The following is an 18,797-nucleotide window of genomic DNA, read 5'->3' on the forward strand; positions in this document are numbered from 1 at the left end:
ATAAGTATTTGCTTGGCAGTTTGAGTGGTAAAGGTCCTCATCTTTTCCATGAGAATAATTATCTAAAATGCAAGGCACAATTGTAAAAGGCAAAAGTTGTTGCTAGGGTGCCTAGGAAAGGAATAAGCCAGGGCTGAACTGATTCCCAGAAAGGGCTGTCAATGACCTGAGATAATCTTCTCCCTATGGAGACATAGCATGGTACCTGACTCCCCATATACTGGAGGTGGAAGTAAGACTTTTCCAGCTTTGTTTTAGGATCACAGAAACCTGACAAGGGGGTAGGAGAAATATTTAAAGAGACCAGGGCCAAAGGGCATCATGGTCTCTTCTGGCTACTTCCTGCTGGCTTGGCAACATCACTGGAGTAATCATTAGAGCTGGAGTCTTTAGAGTCCAGGTCTGTGCCTCTGGTTGCTTGTAGTGACAGGATGGCCTTGAACAGGATATTCACAGATGGTGTCCTGAGTGAAGACTGGTAGCCTGTTAAAAAGAAACTTTTGAAAAGGTCAGGCAAAAGGCTGACAAGGTTATAGGGCCAGTTAACATTAATGACATGGGAGAACACATCCTGGCCATAAGCCAGGAAAGTTCCATTTGGAGCATAAGCCCCATTGGGGTTCATTATAAGGAAGAAGGAATAACTGGACTGGAGGCAAGAAGGGAGTGTCTAGGGGTTTGTTTGTTTGTTTGTTTTGTTTTTTGCCAACTTGGTAGTGGACTGGTTGGGAGTAACCAGACAGAGTCTACCATGTATACGAATAGCATGTAACAAAGGCAATGATGTAAGCTTCTGTACATTTGGAAGGTAGACGACAGATATGGACATTAGAAGGGCAAGCTACTATTTATCTCCTGGCTCTGGTTAATTTCGAAAGGGCCATTGTAAATTGTTTCCATTAAGAATGTCAAAGGACTCTTTGCTCTTCTCCAGTTAAAGCAACAAGAAGCCAGTAGGAGTAGAACTTACCTGTACATTGTTAAGAATTGACCAACAAATATTTAACAGAGTTCTGCAATGACAAAACTCAGTAGATGTGCTAAGAGTTTTCAAACAGCAACTGAGTAGCACTTTTTAGGGTTCCTTCAGCTATTTTCTGTGGTCTGAGTTAGCTCTCAGAAAATCTTTGAACTCAGATGACAGTTTCTTAATGCAAGAATTACAAGCACCAGCACTGTGCTAAGAATCCACACTTGGCACCGTTTTGCTATTTACCAAAATGTATCTAATTGCAAAATAGCATAGAAACCAAATACCATTTCTTTGTTCATACAACCTGGTGGTCTGACATGTGGGGATTAATCTTACCAGCAGTTAGAAAAGAACACATATGAATAGCAGGGAGGGCAAAGGGTCACGACGATGTAAAAGTCTCAGCTTCAGTACATCTGAAGTGGTTTGTGCCTTCCCTCCCAAATCAGCAGGCCTAGCTACTATTACCACAGTGGAGGTAGTCAGGATGGTCCACGCAGGAGAGATGGGCTGGATCTGGGATAGGCTGCAGTAGCATCCCTCAGTGTCCCATGGATAAATTGTCACACTGAGTGCTGAGTTGCCTGTAAATTTCTACACAGACGAGTTAAAGACATTTGAAATCTCCCAGTATTCCCTGGTTGCTCACTCTGAGTACACTAGTTTTTGCAGACATTCCATGAAATTTCTGAGATGAGAATTGAAGGCATATGAGCTGTGGTGATCTAGAGATTTTAATAATTTTTCATTACATATTTCTGTGACCCTCTAAATGTGTGGCTCAATTTCAGTTTTCTATTTCAGTTCTGAACTACCAACGTGAAAGTGTCACTATTGGATTCAAATGGTAGTAGCATAATTGCTGAATTTTACTCCGAGCAAATAGTAATAAACAGTGCTATCTATAAATGTTACTACACCATCTACTGAGTTTTTCAGATTATTAATGAAGTGTATGATAATGATATGACTAACACCGACCTACAATGGGCATAATGATAATTGTATTCTATAAGTATTTACAACTTATTAACTTCTGTGCATTCCCTCCATTAGCATGTTTTCATATTAAAAGCCTTCTAATTGAAACCAACACAAATGATTTCAAGGGTAGTTTTATTAGACTTCCTATTACCTTTCCAACTAAGAAATAAATTTGAAACTGTATATGGCTCACAATTAAAATTTTGTAAATATATTTCAATTCACTTCATTTGTTAAATGTTTCCTTGTGTCTAACTTGTGACCAAGCACGTAAGCTGTGCTTTAACCCGGAAATAAAATCATTTAAAACTACTCAGATTAAGCTCCGTGTTTCTTTCTGTTTATAACATTTTCTTAAGGACAAGTATGTTTATGACCAATTCAGATAAAGCTTAACACTTAATTTCCACAAGACTATTTTTTCCATTTATGTTTTGCTTGTTGTAGTACATTTATCAACCCCTATCTGCCACCCCAATTATACTAATTGATTTTAAATTGTCATTAATCATGAAATTGGACATATTTTACCTGATTATATATTTATTTTTCAAACATTTCTCTAGCACATTGGTTCTGCAAATTCCCCATGAAGCCATTTATACTGGCGCAAATTTAAATGGTGAAAAACAGAAAGTCAAGTATTTGGAAATAGATCCTGGGTGACGTTAATTTTCTGACACTTTATTTGTATTGTGTGAGTTTGTATAATTTAAATTATTATTACTCAGTTGAAATATTGTATTTGGGTAAGGGACTACTTCTGGGGCGTTCCTAATTCAGTATACAATGACTGAGCGAACACTCACTGAACGTAGGCCATTATCATTTTTCTTGTTATTGAGAGTATGGGCTTCAACAATGAAACCATTTAATAATGCATAATATGACACTGAAACAATGACAAGTATAAGAAAATTAGAATTTTAAATTTGATATGTTTTCTCTGAATATTTGCAGTAGCTGGACATACTGGGTCCAATCTGTAATCCATCTATGTGGTAGTTAGAGATAGAAGGGATTTGTTCCAATACTACCCTGAACAAAAAAATAGTGACATCCTATCTCAAAAGTACAAGCCTAGTATTTTGGCACAGTTCTATAATCTCATTTATGTTGGAGGCATGGAAAGGAACACAGATTTTCAAGTCCAAAAGGGGAAAAAATTACAAGACCCTATGCTTATTTAAAGCAAAACCTTTGGGGAATGGGGAACAAGTAGTAGGATATATAAATTCCTGAGGTCAAACATCAGTACCAAAAGATAAATGAAGTTACCTTTTAATTTCAAATTTTCATTGCTCTTTTGTGATAATCCATTTTTGACATGGAGGTCCAGTTGAAATATTAGCTTACCCTTTGGTTATCTTTATCTGTCGTAGATGATTCCTAAAAGATCAGAAATCCCACTTATAACAAGACAAGACGTCCAGAGCCCACAGTACCTGAGATGAGTGATACACATGACAGCTCTAAACAGCTGGTCAATTACACAGAGAAGTTGAAAGGCTGAAAAATGATTTTTTTTTTCTTTCCCACAAATAGAATTTCATCTAAGAAATTTCATCCAAAATGATGAGATGACATGAAACGTGGACATCTATTATTTTGTTACACATAAAAAGGGAAACTAGAAATTGTTCAAAATGTCCTAGAATACAGTATTCACCTACATCGATTGCACCACACTTTCAAAGCCTTCAAAATATGAACTAGTTGTGAATACAAAAGAAATCCGTTCTTTTTCTCCTGGAAATATGAAGTAGAAGAGATCATTTGTCAATTAATGTTGTTTAATGTGACTTTCGTGGCCTTATGTACCAATTTCAACCTGGAAGTAGGTAGAAGGATAATAGAATTTGCATGTATGTTTCTTCCAGTAAACTTCAAAGCTTGTCTAATAATTACCCTCAACATCATTTATGAGTTAACATATTCCTTTTTCCCCCCAGAAAAATAATTAAAGAAAGTGCGTGCAAACCTTTCTACACCCTCCCTCTTTATAACATAACTCAAAATTTCACTCACAGATTAAATTTTTCTTAAATATTATGATCTGAGTATTTTATTTTATTTTATTTTCTTATTGTCAAAGTGATGTACAGAGAGGTTATAGTTTCATACCTTAGGCCTTGGGTACATTTCTTGTACTGTTTGTTACTTCCTCCCCCCTCCCCTTTTCCCTCTTCCCCCATGAGTTGTTTAGTTGATTTACACCAAACAGTTTTGCAAGTATTGCTTTTGTAGTCCTTTGTCTTTTTATCCTGTGTCTCTCGATTTTGGTATTCCCTTTCACATTCCTAGATCTAATACCAGTATATACAGTTTCCAATGTACTCAGATAAGATACAGTGATAGTGCAGGTACAACCACAGGAAGGGAATACAAGAGGATCATCAACAATAGAAGCTACGGTTTCACATGGCATGTTGAAAGTAATTACAACAGTCATTTCCATAACATGGAGTTCATTTCACTTAGCATCATCTTCTGCATTCATAAGGGCATAGCTATTAGGCTTTTGTGATCCTCTGCTGTGACTAGCCTAAACCTGTGCTAATTATTCCCTATGAGGGAGACCATAGAGTCCATGTTTCTTTGGGTCTGGCTCACTTCACTTAGTATAATTTTTTCCAAGTCCTTCCATTTCCTTATGAATGGGGCAATGTCATTCTTTCTGACAGAGGCATAAAATTCCATTGTGTATATGCACCACATTTTCCTGATCCATTCGTCTACTGAGGAGCATCTGGGTGGGTTCCATATTTTAGCTATGACAAATTGTGCTGCCATGAATATTGTTGTGCTGGTGGCTTTAGTGTGTTCTTGTTTGTGGTCTTTTGGACTTCCGGGAAGATGGCGGAGGAGCAGCAGAGCTCTAACTGAGCTCCCTCCAACATCCCAGTTTTACCACTACAGAGAAACTTTTACTCCTAGAAAGACAGCCCAAGGAAGTTATAATAGTACAGGGTTCTGGCCAGGGAGGAAAAATCAATTTTGCTGGCCTGAAAACACAGATTTGAGCTCCAGGTGGCAACCGGCCGCCCCACCAGTGTTGGCACCGGCACAGAGCCTGATCTGAGTATTTTAAAGTTTATAAGCACAGGGTTAAGGCAAAACATTTAATGTTTAGTATTATTTTTGTTGCTGTTTCAAACAAAACATGTCTCAAATAAAAACTTTCCCCCCAGATATTAGTATTTACACAGCAAGTCGTGTTTATTTCTTTAGGAAGTGAACTTGTATTAAAGAAAGAAATTCATTACTACATCATCATACATGCTTTTAAACACACATATTGGTTATCTGCTGATAACCAATTGCTGATTGGCTATCTACTGATAGGCATCTGCTCAGTTATATAACATATACAAAAACCAATTGAAATTTTGGGCATGTTGCCTTATACCTGTAATTCTTGCTATTCAAGAGGTAGATATCTGGAGGATTATTGCTAAAGGCCAGCTAGAATAAACCAAATTTGCTTCTATTAGAGTACAGTTATTACTATATTGAAAGCTGTATATCAGTGTTGAATAGCATGCATTTGGTTTCAAGTAACAACATACAACCAAAATAGCCAAAAATCAGATAGTATGCCTTATGTAACTAGAAACTGACAGATTTATTTTTTATCTTTGGTGTGCAGGACAACCTACTTGCTAGGCAAAAGTGCTGCCATTTGAGCTGTGCTTGCAACCCTAAAACTAGGAATTGGAGGGTACAACAAATTTCAGACATAATTGAGTTGCTAGATCACATAACACCCTATCTCTTACTTGGGCTTTGCTTTACCCAATATATTGCTTCCTTCTGTGTAGGCTTTCTGCAGGAAAAGTGTAGAAGTGTCATCGTAATCTACTAGATGCTGCCTCACATACATCTAGCTCCCAAATCAGTCATATCTGAGGAATGCTTGTGCTAGAGCCAGTATTTATCCCTCCTGACAAGTCAGTCATATTTGGGATATTTTTGCTTCCCTGTTTGAATCCTAGAATTTTGAACAGACCCCTAATTATATCCTGTATCAGTTCTAACCAGGGTTAGTACTCAGTCCTCAGGTCTTGATGACTGATGTAGAATAAAAAATATATATATCAAAACCATTTAAAAGCCCTTTCCTGTACTATTTTATTTTAATCTGAAAGTAAAGGAGCCAGGTGCATAAATGTAGATATTTTGTTAATATTAGTACTGTAATATATTGATTCTGTCTGTGAACAGATGTCCAAAATTAATTTGCATAATGTTTCCATTTGCTTGGCTAAATCAATAGGTGTCAGATAATTAATCCAATTAATTCAAATCAACAAACATTTTGAAGATCTACTGTGTGGCAACAACTATTTTGTCTGCTGCAGATGTGAACCTAAGAAGATTTAATTACATATTTTCTAAGAAGTTATATCTTTATTGGTATTTGTAGAAATTTACCATGGTTAAAGATTTCTCTAGAGAAGGGCAATGAAACTTGAAAAACCTCCTCCATTAAATTAAATATTAGAAAATACTTTTTAGTATTCTGAATCAGAATATATGTTAACAACATCTACAAGAAATTTTCAAAATGGTTAATGTGATACCTTAGCTATTAATAAACAGTGAATATAATAGTGAGTTTAAAATAAAGCATAATGAATTACATTTAAAGCATGTAAATATAAATTGTTTTCTTTCCAATAAAATTATTGTTATAGAATCATAAAATACCACCTTGTGATCAAACTGCATCCCAAATTCCACTCTATAAATGACAAAACTACTTCGATTACATATTTTATTGAATGTTGTTGTGTTTACTTAAGTGTTTTACTGTGTTTTTAATTTCTCAAATCTTACTGCATTCTGAAGATATTAGAATTTCATATTGGGTTTTACGTGAGAGGTGAAATACTGATGAAATATGAATAGTGAAGAAAGAAAAAGCTGAAATTATTGCTAAAATAAAGTCTCATACTCCAATATAAATTTATATTTTATAATTATGTCTACTTTCATATATTATAAATACTCACCATTAATAATACCAATTCTACGAATATCTATAAATGTGATGGACTTGATCATTGTGAAACAAATTTTCTAAATCTTATTTCTGTAAAGAAAAATTCAGTAGCACCATAAATGGCACAACACTTTTCTACATTATTTTTTTGGTCTTCTTTCTACTCCTAACTTTCTACCTCTAAATGTATTTAGGTCTTCACAAGGAAAATTAGGGACAAAATAAAAACAAAATATTCTCTGCAGGTAGTTGGTGTCATATAATGAGAAGTTCATCCCTTCTTGTAGACAGAATAGCATTATGAAGGGAAAGTTGGGATGAGAGAAATGTGAAGTCAGTATCATGCTGACTTCCTTTGTTTCAGTTTACCTGATAATACCCAATAAAAACACTCATAACAGTAACAGCTAGAATAGTTAAATTTTTTCTTACCAAATGTAATTGTCTTTAACTCACTTTTATTATTAATTCATTCATCGCTTTCAAAATCTCTTTGAGGCAAGTATTTATCACTAATAGAGGAAGAAACTGACAGAGGTTTGGTTTATCATTCCCAGATTCAAATCATTTTGCAAGAGTTGTAGATACTCAATGACAAATCAGGTTTGAGAGACCCTGCTTTAAAATATTTCTCTAGTTCTAATATAAGATACAATGATAGTGCAGGTACAACCACAGAATGGGGATACAAGAGGATCATCAAAAATAGAAGCTACGGTTTCACATGGCATGTTGAAAGTAATTACAACAGTCGTTTCCATAACATGGAGTTCATTTCACTTAGCATCATCTTTTGCATTCATAAGGGCATAGCTATTAGGCTCTTGTGATCCTCTGCTGTGACTAGCCTAAACCTGTGTTAATTATTCCCTATGAGGGAGACCATAGAGTCCATGTTTCTTTGGGTCTGGCTCACTTCACTTAGTATAATTTTTTCCAAGTCCTTCCATTTCCTTATGAATGGGGCAATGTCATTCTTTCTGATAGAGGTATAAAATTTGATTGTGTTAAAAAGACAAACAATTACAAAAGCAATACTTGCAAAACCATTTGGTGTAAACCAACTGAACAACTCACGGAGGGAGAGAGAAAGGGGGAGGGGGGAGGAAGTAACAAACAGTACAAGAAATGTACCCAAGGCCTAACATATGAAACTATAACCTCTCTGTACATCACTTTGACAATAAATTATTTTAAAAAGAAAAAGAAAAGAAAACATTTCTCTATATTGATGGCTTATGATGAGAAAAGCAATGAAAATTTAAAACATTAAAATTAGACCTTTTTAAAAAAACAAATGTAGAGGTTGACTCAAAGGATTCTACAAAGACAAAAGAAGAGGCTTGAATCTAGACTGTGGATGATCAAAGCATATCTTGGATACACCACTAGTTTGCAACCTTTTGATTTTATTACCAAGTCATTTAGTCCAATACAAAACATTTTACTATTTATAAAAATAGAAAACAAGTGAATGGTATGCATTAAATTCCATGGATATAAAAAAGACATGATTCCTAGAACTTAAGTTTCAATTAGACATATAGTTATCTGCATATTCTATGCTACAACATAAAGTATACATTGTCATTGTAGTATAGTAACTATGATCATAGATATCAGTGGGTAAGAACACTGTTGAAATATCAAAAGCAGTAAATTGGAAATATAAATCATTAACCTTATGAGAAAACAGGATATATAGGACTTAAGAGTAACCACATACTTAGGGTAAAAGATCATCTGTTCTGCATTTAATGTGTGCACTTAGGTAGGGATTTTCAGCCCCATTACTTTTGCCCCAACAAATCCATTTATAAGTACAGTGCACCTTGAGGTCAATTTTTCCATCATTCTCCCCATTATTCCTAACCCAAATCCTCTCCTCAATTTTATGAATTTCATAGGCTATGTATTAAATATTACGACTGCATTCTCTTCTCTTCATTCCTCTACCCCTACTCCCCTTGAGCTCCCCACTTCCACATCTGTCATTTTGTTGGTACTCATTTTGTTGGATAATGCAAGAGCACGTGATTCACTGACAGTGGTGGCAAAGGAAGATTCCAACTTCTTTCTACTCTTTGGTTAGTAAACCCATGTATTCCAACTGTTATGGGCCAGTGTGTGAACTCTGCTAGAAGATGTAGACAGAGCCATGCACATGTGTCTATCCTTATGCTGCTGAAACTCAAGGGACATCACATGAAAGAGCTGGGAGGACAATGACCACATTCCCCTCACTGCCCGTGGTGTGCCTCCTTCTACCCCTCCTTGACCCAGGTGTGCATTCCTCTCTCTTCACCACCACAGATCACGGCAGGCTGAGGGTGATGCCTGTACGGTCTCTTACCCAGCTTTCTTATAAGAGTGAAGCAAAGGTTATTTTTTTCACAGGATTTCTTTAGGTGTATATCTTCTAGCCTGTGGAAAACTTCAGGGCATTTTTCCTCTAAAAGACAACCAAAGTCTCAACCACCCTGGATTTTGTGTCTGGATAGCTGCTGCTTTCAACACCTGTACCTTATCCATCCTGCCCCATCTCACATCAGCCTCAAAGCACTGTTGAACCATTCAGTGTGGATCTTTTGTCATAAGGAGTGGCCCTTATCCTTAGAGCAAATCCTCAGCAATGTAAGCCTCAGCTGAGCCTTCAGAAGGCACTTCAATCACTTTCAGGACAACAGTTCCTAAATGGTGGAGGATTTAAAAGGATGTGTGTATTCCCTGGTTACAGATACTCAGCCACAGCTCTTTTACTGAGAAATGGTTCTTTGTCAGAAGCAATCTTAAGTAGAATCACTTGTCAATAGATCAAGCCGTCTTTAAGCGAGTGGACAGTTGCTGCCTGAGCTCTTGCTGCAGGAAACACAAGTCCACATCTAAGAGACACATCAGTTCCCAACACAAATGGTCACTGCACCTTTTAGGATGAAAAAAAAATCCATTACATTCAAAGAGCTAGCTGGTACATTGAAAGGATGGACTCAATAAAAGGCTTATTGTTGCTTTCACAGGCTGGATATTTAGTATCGGCAGCATACAAATAGAATGGTGATCTGGAATCCATAAATACTAATCTTGAAAAGAGCCTCTTCCATGGCCACTGTAGCTATTTCACTGTGTCAGTACCAGGGTGACACTATGAGTCAGATTTCTGCACTAGGAGAAAATGCCTGAGATGTTTAACTTATGAAAAGAAAATATTTATTTTCAGTGCTACAGATTCCAGTATATAGTCCAATGGCAATGAGCAGGGTGTACACACTAGAGCAAATTGTTCTTCTCATGGCCTGGAAGCAGAGGAGAATGAGAAAGAACTTGGTATCTCCAGTTCCTTTTCAATGACATTTCCACAAACTAACCCAAAGACAACTAAAAGGCCTTGTCTCAGAAAAGGTCCACCCTTCCCAGTATCTATCTTGCAAACTAAGCTCTTAATGGCTATCAAGGAAACACATTCAACATCCAAACTATAGAATAGCCACAGCCTGAATCTCACTGAAATAAAAAAAAAAACATTCAGTTTTCTTGTTTCTAATTATTGAAGTGTAGAAATAAATCTACAAGCATAACTCATTCCAGCATAAATGTCCTGCAGCAAGTGAATGCTTAAATAAGATGCATGAATATCAAGGAATTTGACTCTGTAAATCAAAACAAAAAATAAATATCACAACACACACACACACACACACACACACACACACACACACACAAAAAACCTCCAGCTACTTTCATCTTGAACAAAATCAGCAAGAATCCCTTTCACATGGAACTGTTGTTCTTGTGGACTAGTGGAGGGGACATAATATATCTCATTAAAAATATCATGTAAGCCAGGCGCCAGTGGCTCATGTCTATAATCTTAGTTACTGAGGAGAATGAGATCTGGGATCACCATTCAATCTCAGTTTCTGAAGAAAAGCCCATGGGACGTTTCTCTGAAATCAACTAGGAAAAAACAGAAGTGGAGCTGTGGTTGAAGTGGTACCACTCCAGCCTTGAGCAAAAAACAGCTAATGAACAATGCTTTGGTTCTGAATTCAAGCCCCTGTACAAGCACACACTTACACATTTACACAAATGTAAGTAGACAGAAAATAATAAAAAATTATCTGTTAGAAATGGAATATAATATGGTTTAAACATTATAATTTTAAATAAAATGTTCAAGGAAAATCTTGGAGGAGACAGAATTTGAAAACTCTTGATTACAATGCAAATCTACATATAGTCTAGGGAAAACGATACTAGCTAATAAGCATAATTAATTCTTGGTATAAATGTATTCCAATATGAGTTTTGCTATAACTATGAATATGCGTGCTATTTCTTTTTTAATCAGTGAAGTTGGTTTTCATACATGCATAAAACACAAAAAAGTTAGAAAAGTTAGAGAAAACTTTTAAAAATAGGCAATCTTTGGAAAATTAAACAAATAGGAAAAAACCAACATTTTATGAAACCTCCTTTTTGAGAAAAACCAAGCAGCAAGGAAATTTTAATGAAGTGTCTAGCAAGTTCTGATTTGTCATGCATAGGTTGAATACCATTTATAAAATATGTACCTATGTCTCCCTTTTATGTCAAAATGAAAGATAGTCTTTGAAGTACCAATTCTCTAAGGTATATCCAAACAGCAGTTAAAAATTCTTGCTGCAGTTCATTTGGAATCAGAGGAATTCACAAGTTAACATAATAACAAAGAGCACTCTATTTATAAAAGACAGGTTGGAAAATACATTTCAATATTTTTGTGAGAAACGTTTTTCTTTCAAAAACTTGAATATGATATTTGTATGACTAACAGACAAAATATGTAATGAGGAATGCATAGAACAGATTTTGCAGCAACATTGGGTTAAATCAAATATTTTGAACAAATGAAAATAAATATTTTTATAAAGTAGTCACAATTAGATATTATAAAGAATAATAGCTATGGCTTTGATAGAATTCTAAAATAAATACACATCCAAATAACTAGGTTGTGTTTGTGTATATGACAAATCTGTTCATTTCTGTTTAGCGAGATTGACCTACAATATAGGAGTACAATATTTAAATATAAGATAAAATTGGAGAAATATTCATATGGAATATAAACAATACTGTCTAAAAGTCATCACCAGAAAGTATTCCGATGCTTTAAGATATTTACAACTAATCATGAAATGTTCTCACTGGAAGGACATAAGAAATATTCATCTTGACCAAAGGATGATCTATTCTTTTATTTTTTTTATTTTTTTAATTGACAAACTGATATACAGAGCGGTTACAGTTTCATACGTTAGGCATTGGATACATTTCTTGTACTTTTTGTTACCTCTTCCCTCAGATGATCTATTCTTGACTCAGTTGAGTGATAACATTATAATTTTCTTGTAATGTATGTATGCTTCAGTCAAGAATGGCTAGCAAGCTCATCTTTCCAGGGAGACTTCCTGAATCGAAGTTGGAAAGTCAAGGATATGTATTGTAGGCAGGGTGTTGTGGCACATCCCTGTAATCCTGACTCATCCAAAGGAAGAAGGAGGAGGATTATAATTCCACAGAAGCCTGAGGCAAAGGTAAGTACTTATTAAACATTTAATAAAGGGCTGGAAAGAACAACAGCACAACACAAATGGTTACAGTGCTTGCTTGAAAAGCACAAAGCTCTGGAATCAGATCATAATACTTTCAAAGAATATGCCATCCAGCGATAAGCAATCGTTTACTTGACTCTCGACAAGTAATCCCTGAAATCTCAGTTACTAGTGATATAAAGTGAAAATGATTACAACTTCAGCAGATGATTGCAAGAACTTACTAAATTAAAAAAATAATAATGGGCAAAGCTTATACTAAGGACTCCCAGAACATATTTATAGAACAGCTACTCAGAATTGAACCTGTTACAGAAATTTTAATTGTAATTTTGGCTACCTAAGACCACTTTATAAATGGTTGCGTTAAACATTATAAATATAATTTCTATATTTAAAGTTTTATGATTATTGCTGTCAAACCATTAAGTAATTGTGATTTATCATTTTTGTCCTCATTTTCTTCTTCAGACACAGTTCCTTCATTATACTGGTTTTTGCCTCTAGGTTGGGTTCCTACTGATTTGTAGTCTTCCTAAAATAAAATACCCCAAATGATATACAGTGATTCATAGTCCTATTGACTAGAAATTGTACATTGCACGAATTTAGCCACCATGCTTTTTGTTGGTGTTGTTGGCAGAGCTGTGGACCAAACTCAAGCCCTTGCATTTGCCAGGCAAGTGCTCTTCCATTGAGATAAATCCCCAATCCCCAAGTCACCATGCTTTCTGGATAGTATTATTTTTAGTTCAAGCAACTGCCGCAGTCAACTGCAATGTATATTCTTTACAATATGCATATGTTCTCCTCATTTTACTGATGCATTAATTATCAACAGCATTATAAATTGCAACTCCTAAACTGAGCTATGTTTCTATGAAAAACTTCACTTTCATCGTGGAACAAAGAAGATGTGATCCTGGTTTAGGGTCCAGGCATTCGCTGATATTCCTTATAGAAATTGTTCAACAATCTCCAAGATATATCCATGGTCCTCCTGCAGATGTTTGCTTACATGGTCCCTGATTAGGCCATGTGAAATTATGAACTTCAACATGGGACCGCTCTTGTCTCCTTCTCTGCTACTTATCATTACCTGATTTTCTAATTACTCACTTTGGAAAGTGACTGCCTCATTTATATCTGAATTCTTTGGTTTTGCAATAATATAGCAGAGACAGAGGGAAGTAGATCTTCTCCAAACATTTATTAAATATATAATCTGAAAATATTCAGCAATTTCAAACACTTTTGTCACCTTAAAAGGAAATTTCATGTCTATTACTTTACAAAATTCACTGAGAATGCAAATATAGTAAAGGAAATTTTGGTCTACCTAGTCAAAAAATGGTGTGTAATATGTATATGGACTTTTTTTTTAACTAGCAACACTGTTTATTAACAGATACAATTACAAAAACAGCATGGTAGACACTTCAGTTCACCTTCCAAGAAACCTATTGATGTGCTCCTCTCCATTGTTGGTAGAAAATGGCTGGTCCTCTTCTTCATTTCACCTTGTGGAGTAGATACGCGGAGGGGCCACAGGAAGTTACATCCTTGAAGTGTTTTTCCAACAGGATAGAACTCATGACTCAGACCCTCCATGCAGATGATGTCATATTTACCAAGAGATGGAGCAGCAATCAATGAGTTATCAGTCAAGGACATTTGCTTCAATTTGATTTTGCCATAACCATGCTCATAGATGAGCTCATTTACTGACTTCATGTTTGGCTAGAGCCATGCAATATCCTCAGAATATTCATCAGACCTTATTGAGCTTAATAAAGGTGCCATTGAAGATCTGGCAAAGTTGAAGAAGCTACAACAACTTACCAATGTTGAGACTCACACCACTGATACTTCTGATTTTGATCACAAACGCCAACTTAATTATCTAGGAACATAGAAGTTTCACACTTTTTTGGTCACTCTAGCCATTCAGATGTATGTTCTGTACATTGCCTACACTCCTTGTGATACTGCTTAGCTTTCTAATAGATAAGCTTCCTCCTTGCCTTTCGAAGCATCTTTGGGTACATTTTCTTTCTCGGGCACTTTATTTTCAGCTCAGAGAAAATGCTTAGCTTTTATTAAGGTTTTCTGGCACAGAGGAACCTTCTTTTTCTTCCTTTTGGCACCCTCCATTCTCAAATGAAAAATAAATTCTTCTGAATTGCTAAAAAAAATTGCTAAATAGTATTACTGAAATAAATTAATCCTTTGAAGATCCTCAGATGTAAAACTATGTTAAATATATAGTCTTGTGTTTTAATACCAATCTTAATGCCAAGTGTCTAAAAGTATCACATTCTATTTTTAATATTTAGGGGTACAAATATTTCAATTTTGTAACTAAAGAAGAGTGTGTAAAGATACTCATGAAAATATATCAGGATGTTATTTTCAATGATGTAAAGACCATTCACCTACCAAAAATAGTCTCTTGTGTTTCCAAGGATAATAAAGTAAAATATAGATATGAATGACAATTACTATTTTTCACAAGTTAACATTTTAACATCTATTTCTTTTCCTCCCTTTTGTTTCAGATGATTATTTAAATTGTTAAGACCAAAAAATTCACTTCATGCAAAATTTCAAGTTCAATATAAAAGCAAATACACCAAAATACACTTGATGTACTCAGTCTAGTGCTTTTCCCTGCTGTTTGAATTTTGTTATTTGAACAAAATAAAGAAATGTCAAAGATGAGTGAACTATAAAGGAAAAAGATGACAAATTCTTTTGATATCTAAATCATGAAATAACACAAGATTAAGACAGCTTTTCTTTCCTCGGGTCAGGTCACATATCAAAATTCAGAATTTAATGTCACGCATGAGTGTGATGGTTCAGGTGCATTTCTCTTAGGTCAGCTTTGGCTTCCTCAATTTTTCCCATTTTAAAGATGGATGCTTGTGCCTCTTCAAATCAAAAGAAAGGAAAGGTGTATTGGGATTGGAAGGACACATTATTAACAAAAAGTTAAACATTAAAAGATCTTTCCAAAAACAATAATAAAATGTATTTAATGGCACACAAACTGTGCCAAAAATTTGGAAATTTTCATATTCCCCAGTATTTGTGAGAAAACTTTGACTTAATTTTCTGTGAAGATAATGTAAATCTTTGGTGCTAGAGAGAAATAAAACTCAGTAACATCACAGCAGAGTATCAGACACATAATATAAGACTATACATTTATCTATACCAAGTCTAATCATATTTTCCTAAATGATACATAAATATGATGTTTTTGAATTTTAGACAACTGCCGAATTTCAAATCTAAGTATAATGTTATACAAATATGTAAAAATGTTGATATGTCCAATTACACAAAGCTAAGACTGCTTCAAAAATATAAATCTAAAGAATGCCTTTCAAATACAACTTACTTTTCCACTTAATGAAGCTGACATTCATGAAAACTACCTCCTGTTTTCTACCTGGGAGGTTGAAAGACATGGAGAAAAAAAATTCACCATGTATAGAAGGCAGTCCATCTTCAGTAGTACAACAGTCCCTGTGTTTCCATTTAAAAGATTCTGGTGCTTTTGCTTATGAAATATCTTCTTGCTCCTGAATCTTCCCCATGCATACCAAATATTAGGCACAAAAGATTCTATATCACTTAGATATCAGAGCCCTCTGGTCATAAGTATCTTATATTTCCATTTTAACTAAGGTATCCCATTTGTATTTTATGTGAAAATTCATTTTAATTACTTCTGTCTCTATTAAGTTCATAAGGAAAATGTGTAAGGAAACATCTTTTGTCTGCAAACTTTGCTAATTAGATCAATCAAATCTACTCTAATTTTGCTTACTAATTGTTTTAAGGGCAGGTAGTGTGGCTTGGGGGTATACAATACTTGCCTAGCATGGATGAGACCCTGGGTTTGCATCCATGTCCTTTAGGAATATATCCCAACTAATTTCATTAGTGTTATGCATACTGCTACTGAATTTCATATATGACAAGGCACCCAGGTGTTTTTTATTTACCAGAAATAGAGTTGCTATTTTTCTTTTCCCTTTAATATTCCAATCAATATCAGGGAGGGATTTTCAATAGGCGGTATGTCCCATGGTTCTAATGGCCAGCAAATAATCCTCAGAAAATTTTGCTTGCTCTTTCAGTCATTGACATTACAGTGTTTGGTCAAAACCTGCCTTTCTTGCTATCTTATCATCTGGGAAAATTTAGATGGTCTGGCACAAATAATACATTGGGTGAGGTCTATTTTTATCAGCACTTGTGTTCAGAGCATGAATAATCAGATGCACTACCAGGCTCATCCTCTTGAACTGCTTCTCAAAGGAAAATGAAATCACCACAAGGCTAAACTGGGATTAGACAATTCCCAGAAAGTGCTTTGATTTTTGGAAGAAATTGTAGGCCATATTGAGCACTTCAATAATGCATTCAACACTGCATTTTCTCCTCTAGTGATGCTAAGCACCACTCCAGGGCGGTTTTGCACGTAAAACTTAGATGTTCTGAAAGTTACCCCAAGAGTGTTTACCTGAGTGATCACATTTAGGTTATAAAAATAAGTGAATCAAAAATCACAGCTGTTCTTTTGGACAGCCCATTGACAAGAGATCAATAATTCCTACCATATAATATAATCCAGAATTTAGGATCTGGATATAGAAATTTTGTTGGTTTTTTTTTTCATTAGAATTGCTCAAATCAGCCAGACAGTCTTTTTTAAGGAAACAATTATACTATTTACAAAATCAGTAGAGTAGAAGGCCTAGAAGCAACAGCTGCAAGGAGTATGAAAAGGACAGATTGTACCATTATAGTCTTTGTGCAAAAGCTCCAGGCTCAGAATCAATCTTACAGGCAACTCCTGCAGATCAGAACTCAACTTGTCAGAAACATCATCTTCAAACATGATGGTGTGCATGACCCTAAATTTCTGCTCATATAAGTCAAAAATTCTTCTGAGTTAGAAGCAGATAGTTTAACTAGAATTTGAAAGATGAAATTAAAATGAAATACATAGCGCTGCATACCACTATTGATCCTCTTCAATAAAGTAAGTGATTTATTGTGAATTCAAACCTTCCTCACTAAAGAGAAGAAAAAAGTCTAGACTTTCATCAGTCCCCAGAAATAGAAGTTAAAACCAGGTCCTAGGTCAAAGGACATTGGCACTAAAATTTAAACCAATATATTATATCTACGGTGAAAGTGTTATACTCCAACTTCAGTGTAAGAAAAGAAGTCCCATTCCTACAAGGACACGGAGTCTCTCTTGGTATGCATTATTCAGATGTTTATTTAGGCTTGACAGTTCAGAATGCAAACTTTGCCATGTGCCTTACATTTCTTATAAATCATTTATCCCACAGCCATGCCAAATACAGTACTTAAGAGAATCACTAACATAATTGTTAACCTAGTGCCTAATGTATTTATTTTTCTTCCTTTGTTCATTGCATGTCATGCTGTACCTTCAAGACTTTTAATCTGGCTACTTCTCTACAAAGCAAGAAATTAACTAAAACAGCATCATCTTTTGAGTGAGACATGTACATTTCTTTTTTCATTTTTTAAAAATAATTACTTATTTATTGTCAAAGTGATGTACAGAGGGGTTACAGTTTCATCAGTTATGCACTCATTTTAATAATTTAGCTTCAAAATGAAGTGAAAGTATGTTTTTATTGAAATAATTTAACATACAAGGTTGGAAAATACTTTTATGAAAGCCTTCAATTATAAGAAGAAATCACGTCTGGTAATAGAACAAAATATTGTTGCAGCCGTTTAACAAGAAAAGCTCAAGTTTTGTTTAATTCATATGGATTGTTAGTTCAACTTATGGAATTTCATTTGGTACTATCAAAAGCAAAAGTTTCTTTTCATCACTGGAAACAAAAATATTTAGACAAAACAGATGTTATTTTCCCTAAGAAGATAATGCAGAATACTAGCACTTCATTTTGGATTTAACATATTTTGACACTGTATTACATGATTTTAAGAAAAGTCCATTAATGATTGGACTCAGGACAGGTATAGACTCTAGATAAAAGCTTTAATTACAATAATAGAACAGATTGTTCTTAATATGTTCAGGTATGAGTGTATCCATAGCTAGAGTATTTAAGCTGTATTTCAATCTTAGTGCTGTTATTTATTATTTTGAGAGCATTACTTAATACCATTAAAACTCATTTTCATTAAATATGAAACAACAATCATCTAGATGTCA

At 34.9% G+C, this 18,797-nt stretch overlaps 1 pseudogene; it reads right to left on the bottom strand.

The window, feature by feature from the left end:
• Positions 1-319: 319 nt before the first annotated feature.
• On the bottom strand, positions 320-14,710 carry LOC125360590 (annotated as a pseudogene).
• Between the last annotated feature and the right edge of the window lie 4,087 nt (positions 14,711-18,797).

Source organism: Perognathus longimembris, chromosome 12 (assembly GCF_023159225.1).
Source record: "Perognathus longimembris pacificus isolate PPM17 chromosome 12, ASM2315922v1, whole genome shotgun sequence".
Lineage (NCBI taxonomy): Eukaryota > Metazoa > Chordata > Mammalia > Rodentia > Heteromyidae > Perognathus > Perognathus longimembris.